Raw genomic sequence first — 10,410 nt, 5'->3', positions numbered from 1 at the left:
AAATAAATAGAAGGAAAAATAGTTGTGATTAACTTTACTAAAAAAATGAGCATAGATGCTTATTTTTAATGACTTATTAAAATTTAGAAATAAATAGAAGAAAAAATAGTTGTGATTAACTTAACTAAAAAATGAGCATAAATGCTTATTTTTAATGACTTATTACAACTCAGAAATAAAAAGAAAAAAATAAAAATAGCAGAAAAGAAAAAAAAACTATATAAGAAACTACTCAGAAATGAGCATAGATGCGCTTATAGAGAAAATTAGACCTAAATTCATAATAAATTTCTACTAACTTCAGAGAAATTCAATATGAATTTAGGTTAAATTTCCTGTATAAGGGCATCTATTTTCACTTTGAGAGCAACTCAACAAGACAGAGAGGGAGGGGCTTATAAACCGGTGTGAGCCCCCTTCGGTTGGCGAGGTGGGACTAAACTCTGGCCGCAACGAGGACCACCCCTTTAGTCCCGGTTCGTGCCACCAACCGGGACTAAAGGGCTGCCTTTGGTCCCGGTTCAAGCCACCAACCGGGACCAATGGTGGTGGGCCAGGAGCGAGGCGTATTGGTCCCGGTTCGTCCCACCAACCGGAATCAATAGGTCCAGACAAACCGGGACCAATGGCCCACGTCGCCCGGCCGGCCCCCGGGGCTAACGAACCGGGTCCAATGCCCCCATTGGTCCCGGTTCTGGATTGGACCGGGACTAATGGCTGACCTGGCCTGGACCATTGCCTCCCTTTTTGTACTAGTGAATTCCTACAATGGCATCTCGTGTGTGATAACTCAATGCAAAAGGGGGGGCACGATTTTCGTTGTTGTTGCTGGAGATCAACAAAAATTGACCTAGCATTTGGGTGCAAGTGTCGTGAGCATGGACCTAGCCCTGGGAATCAAACAAGCAGACGAAGGGCATCATATACATCATAAGATTCATCTATATCACGAGAGCTGAAAACGATAGAACTTGCCATGGCGCGATGGATAGGATGAGATTCACGATCTGAGTCCTATTCCAAAAAGAGAATAATTGCCTAAACTTAAACAGTATGGACCAGATTGATAATTGACTAAATCCTACCTATGGGCTACATTCTCTGTCAGGATCACAACAACTGAAATCCTACCTATGCACCAGATTGATAGCCACCACAAGAACAACACCAAGCCATGGGTGGGAAACAGTAACAGAGGGTTTAGTCTCAAGCCTAGGTATCCTCAGTTTGAACAATGGAAGAAACAAAGCATTCTTCAGTTTAAACAACAAAAATTGGCCTTGTGGTTGGTACAAGTGTCATGGACATGGACCTAGCCCTAAGAATCAAACAAGCATGAGAAGGGCATCACACATAGCATGAGATTCATGTCTATCACAAGAGCTGAAACCTTAGAGCTTGCCAGGGCGCGATGGCCAGCATGATGAAATTCACGATCAGAATGCTATTCCTCATTCTCATCTCTAAAAACTAAGAACTGGGAAGGGCATGCAAAGGAGCGTTGTGCGCTACAATCTCTGTCAGAACCCCAGCAAACCAAATCCTACCTATGCACCACACTGATACCACAACAAGAGTAGACATTTGTAAACCTTAACAGAACATTTACAGAGATAATATAAAACAAAAGCGTAGCAGTTCATTTGCAGTGAACCATGCCAAACATATCCAAACAAAAATGAAAATTGTGATGAGATGACCACAACCACATAACAACATCAAGCCGTTGGTGGGAAATAGCCAACAGAGGGTCAGTCATCACATTGTTGTTGGACATGATGCGCAACATCGATTGACGACCACCAAGAGGTTGACAACCCATTCAGCAAGAACCGGAGGTTGCTTGACGACCACCGGATGTACACCATGCCTGGAGTAGGTAAAATGAACCCCTATAGCATCGATTGTGAAGGGGAACGGCTGGTACAGGGGAAAAGTGTCGCGGGGAGTTTGACACAAGGAAGCTGTTCCCAGTCATTTGACATAGAAACGAAACAAAAAAAAGTTTTTTCAGCTTTCTAGCCTCCTAAACATTTTTCCTAGTGCATTGATTTCTTCACTATGATTGTGAAGCACTGATACATGTGTCGCGGAATGAAATAACCACCTAGAAACACTACTAGTATGGAAAAATTGGATTCTCACAATCGAAACACTAGAAACTGGAGCGTGATGTCACTCTCAGAAAATACCCAACAGACTACAAGATCAGGTACACGCAGCACGGCAATATGAATGTATTCCTGATCTATGTACACAGACAATAAGTTTCCATAATATCACCCTCAACTAAATGTATGTCAGACCAAAGACGTGTACCATGCACTGATGCTACTAGAGAAAATAGGTTTCTTCACAGATTACCCTCCAATAACATGTGTGTCTGTAAAAGAGAGTCTCAAAAGTTCTGAACAGTAATCATGCGAGAAGGAAAGGCAGATATTGTCTATATACATACCAACGGTGATGTCGCGTCCACCAAAGAACTCATCATCAACGTAGAGCTCCAGGAAGGTGGCCCAACTGAGGTACTTACTCATTGGGCCCCTGGCGGTGTGCTTCCTCGGCGAGCTCACGGAGCGTCTCGGGTGAGCACAGCATCTGCACCACTGTATGTGAGAAGCCGCACTGCGGAAAGCCAACAGACATCGTTGAGGGGCTGTTTCGGCAAGACATCTATGCAGAGCACCTGAAAATTGTGGCCATGGTAAACAAGAATGCAGAGCACACCTTTCGAAAAGAACGCAGAGCATGTCTTGCTATTTCGTTAGACATCTGCAAAAGAGGACACCTGCAATTTGGAATATAATGTGTGTGTAATTAGAGGACACCGACGATTTAATGTGCCACAATTTGAACTTTAGGAACAATGAGCAGGTGCTGAACATAGTAACTCTTGTATAATATTAGCAGAGTCAAAATAAACTGACAACAACCCTACAGTCACCAAGAGCATCGTTGACATCCTTATGCCCTAGACTGATAGCATATTTAATTCATCACCAATGGCTTGATGTTTTTCTTGATGAAATATCAGCAGTACAACAAAATGTAAGGGCATGCATGTCCGGTAGCTAGATAGAGGTGTACAATTCAAAAACTTAGAATGTTGCATGTGGTGCTTAGTGACAACGAGTGAACCCTGCAATTAGGGTTGGGTGTGATTTAGTGACTTGTTAGACAAACACAATTATCCATCCTGCTTCCATCTCATCCTCACGGACTACTTTTTTCCATTGTAGCAACTCAAACCCACCTCACAATTTCAGAATAAGAGCAGCAAGATCCAGCATCACTAGAGTATGAAACAGTTGTAACTATACTATTCTCATCATGTAATAAAAGCATGTGATGAATCTGATGACTTGGCACTTATTTCCATAGCAAATGTGGTTTAACTTTTTAACTAAGAATGATGAAGTGAGGACATCACGGAATTGCAAAAAATCTGGCTACATCATATATACAGATCGGCCAGTAACATACCTTGAGCTATACATCATCATTGGCTACAGTACAGAGCCAACAAATTAAGTTGCACGCCGAAGACATGATATTCCGGCTTCATTTCCTTGAAGAAGAAATGCTACAAGACTTGACTTCCAAGAATGGCATTCCTGAATTTGTAAGCACATTAATTCCATGAAGAAGGCCATATCAGGCATATAAATCGCTATACCTTCCATTTAAGCAATAAATTAACTGTCATACAAGAACAAGACATGAACAACGTTACCGGTGTTGGCTTAGGTAAAAATTCACATGCAGAAGAGTAGAAGTTGCTTGTTTAATTATCCCTACATACATTTCTAATCTTGATCATTGATGTGTAGTCAAACAATCGGAATCCAGTACTTGGACAACTCATGTGCAGTCGAAACAATCTAAATCCAATAGCATGCCAATTAATGTGCACAAAACAATCTGAATCCAATACCAGGCTAATCTGAATCCAAGCAGATCCAGACATTGACAAACCCCTCCTCATATCATATATACGAGGAAGAAGAATTGCAAGCCCCAAGGGTGGATGATGAAGAAAAGGGGTACCTTTGCTTGAGGGCTGGCCATGTAGGGGTCATGGGCCTTTGCTTGAGAGGCTGCTCTTGCCTCTCCCCTTGGTGTTGTTGAAGCGTGCCATGACGAGTCCTGGTGGTCCTCCCTTCTTCTCCCCCTTGACAAACAGGTCGGGTCCTGCAACAAACCCATCCATCGGAGAATATTATTTCATCAGCAAGTTTTCTTTGAACATAATATTCTAGATATGCCCATCATCCAAACGAACGCAATGAAGAATAATGTGCAGAGCAACAAATGGTAAGTTCATGTTTAACCACTCGATGCATTCAGCTTTCATTGTTGAATTAAACAAGGTGATGTGCATGAAATTGCTGAGAAGTGAGAAGTGCTCTCATGGCAAAGAATATTAGGCATGTAGAGAACAGACTCAGTTACGAATTAAATGGTACAAAAAGGGCATTGCTCTCTTTCTCTCTTATGTTCGAGATGGATATGAATATGCATACAATAGCTGAGTAGGACAAGTAATAACCAAGCAACACTTGTACAGATAGCTAGCCTTCAGAAAAGCGAAATCATGTATTGCTCGCAGCTGGGAAAAGAGAATGCTAAAATTTGAAATTTGTTCCATGGTTTATCAGAAACTAGCAGTGTTTATTTACCCCTATTCATCATCTGCACACAAGGAAACTGAACCCTCCTTGGTCATTTGATTGACACAAAGAAACGAAACAAAAAAAATAGTTCTTTTTGTTCAGCTTTCTAATCTCCAAAGGTAGATCTATATTTTCTCCAGTGCATTGATTTTGTCACTAGGATTGCACGTGAGGTGCAGAATCAAATAGCCACCTAGAAACACTAAGTATTGTATACTTGGGTTCTCACACTCAAAACACTAGAAAGAAACTAGAGCATGAGGGGGAGGGAACCACCTATGCCAAACTGGAGGCATCCAGAGGGAGATCACAACATATTCAGCCCACGGGGCAAAAGAAGAGCCTAGAATAGATGTAGAACACATAGCAGCAGCCAATTAATTAACCAGCTCATTAAAATTTAGAGAATGAATAAAAGGACTATCTGCCATTATGTTTCAATGAATGGCAGTCAACACAGGAGTACAAGCAAAATCACCACAAGAATAACAACATTATCATTTGCTTGACCTTTATTTTATCCAATTTAAAAGGGAATTGGCAGTACATTTTTTTCCAAAGATGGACCTGCATTCTTTTTTCTAGTGCATTGATTTCTTCACTGGGATTGTAAGTGCGTCCCAGAATCAAATAGCCACCTAGAGTAGATGGTACACTTGGCTTCTCACAATCAAAAGAAAACTAGAAAACTGGAGCATGATGAATCTGATAACTTGGCACTTATTTCCATAGAAAAATATAGTTTAACTTTTTAACCAAGATTGATGAAGTGATGACATCATAGAATTGCAAACAATCTGGCTACATCATATATACAGATCGGCCAGTAACATACCTTGAGCTATATATCAGCACTGGCTACAGCTACAGAGACAACAAATTAAGTTGCGCGCCAAAGACATGATAATCCGTCTTCATTTCCTTGAAGAAGAAAAGCTACAAGACTTGACTTCTAAGAATGGCATTCCTGAATTGGTACACACGTTAATTCCTTGAACAAGACCATATCAGGCATATACATTGCCACACCTTCCATTTAAGCAATAAATTAACTATCATACAAGAGCAAGAGAAACAACCAATATACGACCAGATAGCACATGAACAATGTTACTGATGTTGGCTTAGGTAAAAAATTAAGATTCACATGCGTAAGAGCAGGAGTGCTTGTTTAATTATCCCTACATACACCTCTAATCTGGACCGCTAATGTGTAGTCAAACAATCGGAATCCAATACTTGGACAACTCATGTGTAGTTGAAACAATCTGAGTGCAATAGCATGCCAATTAATGTGCACAAAACAATCTGAGTCCAATACCCGGCTAATCTGAATCCAAGCAGAGCAAGACCTCGACAAACCCCTCATCATATCATATATAGGAGAGGAAGAAGAAATGCAAGTCCCAAGGCTGGATGATGAAGAAAAAGAGTACCTTTGCTTGAGAGGTCTCTCTTGCCTCTCCTCGTGTTGTTGTTGAAGCGCGCCATGACGAGCCCCGGTGGTCCTCCTTCTTCTCCCCCTTGACAAACAGGTCAGGTCCTGCGACGAACCCATCCATCAGAGAATATTATTTTATCAGCTAGTTTTCTCTGAACAGAATATTCTAGATATGTCCATCATCCAAACGAACGCAATGAAGAATAATGTGCAGAGCAACAAATGGTAAGTTCATGTTTAACCACTCGATGCATTCAGCTTTCAATGTTCAATTAAGCAAGATGATGTCCATGAAATTGCTGAGAAGAGAGAAGTACTATCATGGCAAAGAATATTAGGCATGTAGAGCAGACTCAGTTATGAATTAAAAAGTAAAAAAAGGGCACTGCTCTCTTGCTCTCTTATGTTCGAGATGGATATGAATATGCATACAACAGCGGAGTAGGACAAGTAAAAACCAAGCAACACATGTACGGACAGCTAGCCCTTGAGAAAAGCAAAATCGTGTACTGCTTGCAGCTGGGAAAAGATAATACTAGAATCCGAAATCTGTTCCATGGTTTATCAGAAACTAGCAGTGTTTAGTTACCCCTGTTCATCATCTGCAGACAAGGAAACTGCTCCCTCCTTGGTCTGTTGATTGACACACAGAAAAAAAAACAAAAAAAAGTTCTTTTGTTCAGTTTTTTACTCTCCAAAGTTAGATGTGCATTTTGTCAAGTGCATTGATTTCTTCACTGGGATTGCAAGTGAGGTGTGCAGAATCAAATAGCCACCTAGAAACACTACGAGTATTGTGTATACTTGGCTTCTCACACTCAAAACACTAGAAAGAAACTAGAGCGTGAGGGGGAGGGGAAGAATGCAGATTTTGTGAGCTTATGCACCCGGGCCTCACTATCCTAACACTCCAATGTTGCTTTGAGATCTGTGCTACACAACTACCTTATTACATGGAATTTTCTCTTTTTTGTTCCTCTCATATAAAACATGTCTTGAACTTCAAACTTTGCAGTACAACATAACTTTGTAACTAGAATGTAAGATAAAACTTTCAGATTTTTTTGTCCGACATAAATATGAAAAATAAGATTTTTTAATCAAATAAATCTCATTTTGTATATTTATGTTGGACCAAAAAATCTGTAAGTTTTATCCCACATTCTACATAGAAAGCTTTGTTGTGCTGCAAAGTTGAAATACAAAATACATGTTCTATATGAGAGAAACAAAAAAGAGAAAATTATTTGCACGAATCGTGATGCAGGAATGAGTGGTTGGATAAGGAGTACCCGGGTGCATAGGCTCTAAAACATGTTTTCGGGGAGGGGAACCACCTATGCCGAACTGGAGGCATCCAGAGAGAGAGAGAGAGAGAGAGAGAGGCAGACAAAATATTCAGTCCAAGGGGCAAAAAGAAGGAGCCTATTATAGATGCAGAACACAGTAGCACCAATTAATTAATAAATTCAGAGAGTGAATAAAAAGGACTATCTGCCCTTATGTTTCAATGAGTGGCAGTCAACACAGGAGTAGAAGCAAAAACACCACAAGCATAACTAAATTGTCATTAGCCTGACCTTTATTTTATCAAATTATTAATGATGGAACTGGCTGTTTATCACTTCATCTAAAAGAAGAACAATGCTGCTTACGCTGCTGTCGTCGACATCCGGCGAGACGGGCGGGCTGGCTGTCAGAGAAGGAGCCGTCGCCCTTGAACGAACCAACCTGTGTCTTGAGGAGCTTGGTCACGGGCATGTGGTGTGTTGGCGGCGGCGGCGTCTCACCTGCACTGCAGACACACGTGTCACAGAATCAATTAGCCACCTAGAAACTTGGCTTGTGACAATCGAAGCAGTAGAAGCTGGAGCTTTCTAATCATTTCTGCTTCCTCCTTGGTCATTTGATTGACACAAAGAAACGAAACAAACAAAAAATTGTTGAGCTTTCTAATCTCCAAAGATTTTTTTCTAGTGCCTAGATTTCTTCACTAGGATTGTAAATTTGTAAGTGCGTCACAGAATTAAATAGGCACGTAAATTGTACGCGCACTTGGCTTGTCACAATCAAATCAAATCAAAAGAAACACTAGAAAAGTGGAGAGTGGGGAGGAGAGGAACCACCTATGCTAGCCGACGAGTGAGAGCCAAACGTGAGAGGAATGGAAGGGAAAGGAAGGGGAGAAGATACCTTCCGCGCGGCGCGGCGCGGCGCTAGGGTTGGTCCCGAGCAGACGGAAGAATTAGGTCCATGGTCGATTCGAACAGACGGCGGAAGGGATCTCCGTCGAGGCAGCCGTCTCCTCACGAGGGCATGGCCTCATCGCCGGAGGTCCTGTGCCGGCGCGCCGATCTGGGCTGTCGCCGCCGCCTGACCTGGTCGGCCGATCTACCTCTTCTCCTCTCTTCTCTCTTCGCTTGTGATGAGGGAGGGGAGGGGAGGAGAGGGCGGTGGAGGCCATGGCCGGCGGCGAGGTTGGTCTGAGGGAGACGAGGCGGTGGGTGGCCGCGCCCCCCCGATGCGGGAGGAATGGATGTGAATGTGAGTCGACAAGAGGGAATAATCAATAATGAAAGAAAGAAAGAACGAAAGAAAGGCTTGCGATTGGTTAATAGCCGTCCCACACGGATTAATCCCCCTCTTGAATCCATCTCACTCGTCCGTTTAAATCCAACGGCTGGTTGTTTCATGGACTAGACCTAGATGGACGTGCTCATAAAGTTAATTTAATTAATTAACTATATACCGCAGTAGTAAATGTTGCATGCACGCAAGTAGGTTTCCCTTTTCCAAGGTAAATATCGGAGAAATCGGTGGGTTGCAGCACGTCCGGTCGTTAACTCCCTGCTAGCTTTTTGTGACACGGCAAAAGTACCTTACCTTTGCAAAATAAAAGCATCCTAGGGCATCCCTAACATCGTGCCTCAAACGGACAAATACGATTAGATCATTTTTTTCCATCCAACGCGGAGCTATTCGAATTTCCGCAAACTGGCAGCAAACCTGAGGAGGTTTGTGGGTGCCTGGCGTACACGTCCAGAACCGATCCACGTGCAAGTCCAAGGAGGTTTGTTGTCGGGGCGTCCCCATGCACCCTAGCTGAGAATCATGCAGTTATGGGTGGAATGTCACTAGCTCTTCAATGGTCGAGTCTTCTTGTATTGGTGCGACCAAACTTGGTAGAAGCTTTATCTTTCGAATGTGTCTGCGTCGAATCGCCGTGTGGTGATCTGGTTCGATGAAATCAATAGCCTTATGGTAAAATGGTAAAATGGTAATTTGTTCCAGTTAAGATAGCCACGTTGCCTCACTAATTATGCATGTACAGCTCATAGCATCGCTTGTTGGTCGCATTGAGTTCCCCACTTTCATTGGTGATCTTGTATTAGCAGATTGTGATCCTATTACTACGGAATAAAACCCGTGGACGCACGAGTAGGATTGGTTGGGTTGGCGAGCAGAGCGTCTTCCCCGTGCGGGGAGGGAAGGAACGGCACAACAACGAGGATGGAGTGAGCGAGTCTCGACACAACTCGGCGGCGTTGTCGATCTTGTGTCGTGTTGGTGAAATGAAAGCGAAAACAAAAAGAAAAAGAAAAACAAAAAGAGGATCCTTCCTTTTAATTTGTGAACGTCGGGTTTCCTCGGCGGTGGTGGAACTTGAGCTCTGCGTTGGGCATAGCGACGGTGGGTAGAGAGCACGCGAAGGAAGGAACTTGGTTAGGGAGGTCGTTGAGTTGTCCGAGCAGGCCATACCATGGACGGCGTCTAGCATTGTGTGTGTAATAGGGCGTGGCGGCGGAATCAATCGGAGTTGCTGCTGCTTGGGTAGGAGTGGAGCAACTATGGCTTTAGGGATCTTGAAAATAGCGATGGCGGCGCCATTCCGGCGTCCGAACATAGATGACACGTACGAAGGAAGGTTCTGCTTGGGCAGGAGTCAACAGAGAAAGTGAGAGAGGCATGGCGGAGGCGAGGAAGACGAAGCTACGGGGCAATGCAATGCGGAGGCGGAGGATGAGTCTGTTTTGTTTGTTTTGTCTTGGCCAAGACGAAGCATTTTGGAGAAGGTACGCATTTTTGGGCGATTGAAAAGTTTTCTTTTCTTTTCTTTTGAGTTCAAAACAAAAAGAAAAAAGGTTTTTTTTTTCTCAATTCGAGTTGCTACGTTTGGGGCAGGCGGTCGCTGGAGTTGAGTCGAGTGGACGGACGGGTAACGCGACCAAGCGAGCGAGCGACCGCGCGTCCTCCTCTCCTTTTTTTTTACGCGAGCCCGGCCGAGCGACTCGA

At 43.1% G+C, this 10,410-nt stretch overlaps 1 long non-coding RNA gene across 1 annotated transcript; it reads right to left on the bottom strand.

The window, feature by feature from the left end:
• Positions 1–2,220: 2,220 nt before the first annotated feature.
• On the bottom strand, positions 2,221–8,624 carry LOC119345912. Its single transcript, XR_005167264.1, has 10 exons — positions 8,311–8,624; positions 7,773–7,912; positions 6,113–6,219; positions 5,512–5,643; positions 4,953–5,019; positions 4,051–4,194; positions 3,487–3,617; positions 2,731–2,791; positions 2,459–2,628; positions 2,221–2,383 (listed from the first exon to the last, which is right to left on the bottom strand). It is a non-coding gene; the product is annotated as an uncharacterized LOC119345912 (long non-coding RNA).
• Between the last annotated feature and the right edge of the window lie 1,786 nt (positions 8,625–10,410).

The sequence above is a fragment of the Triticum dicoccoides genome, unplaced genomic scaffold, assembly GCF_002162155.2.
Source record: "Triticum dicoccoides isolate Atlit2015 ecotype Zavitan unplaced genomic scaffold, WEW_v2.0 scaffold33634, whole genome shotgun sequence".
Classification (NCBI taxonomy): domain Eukaryota; kingdom Viridiplantae; phylum Streptophyta; class Magnoliopsida; order Poales; family Poaceae; genus Triticum; species Triticum dicoccoides.
The sequence above is the reverse complement of the archived record's forward strand: the minus strand, read 5'-3'. Positions and strand labels throughout refer to the sequence as shown.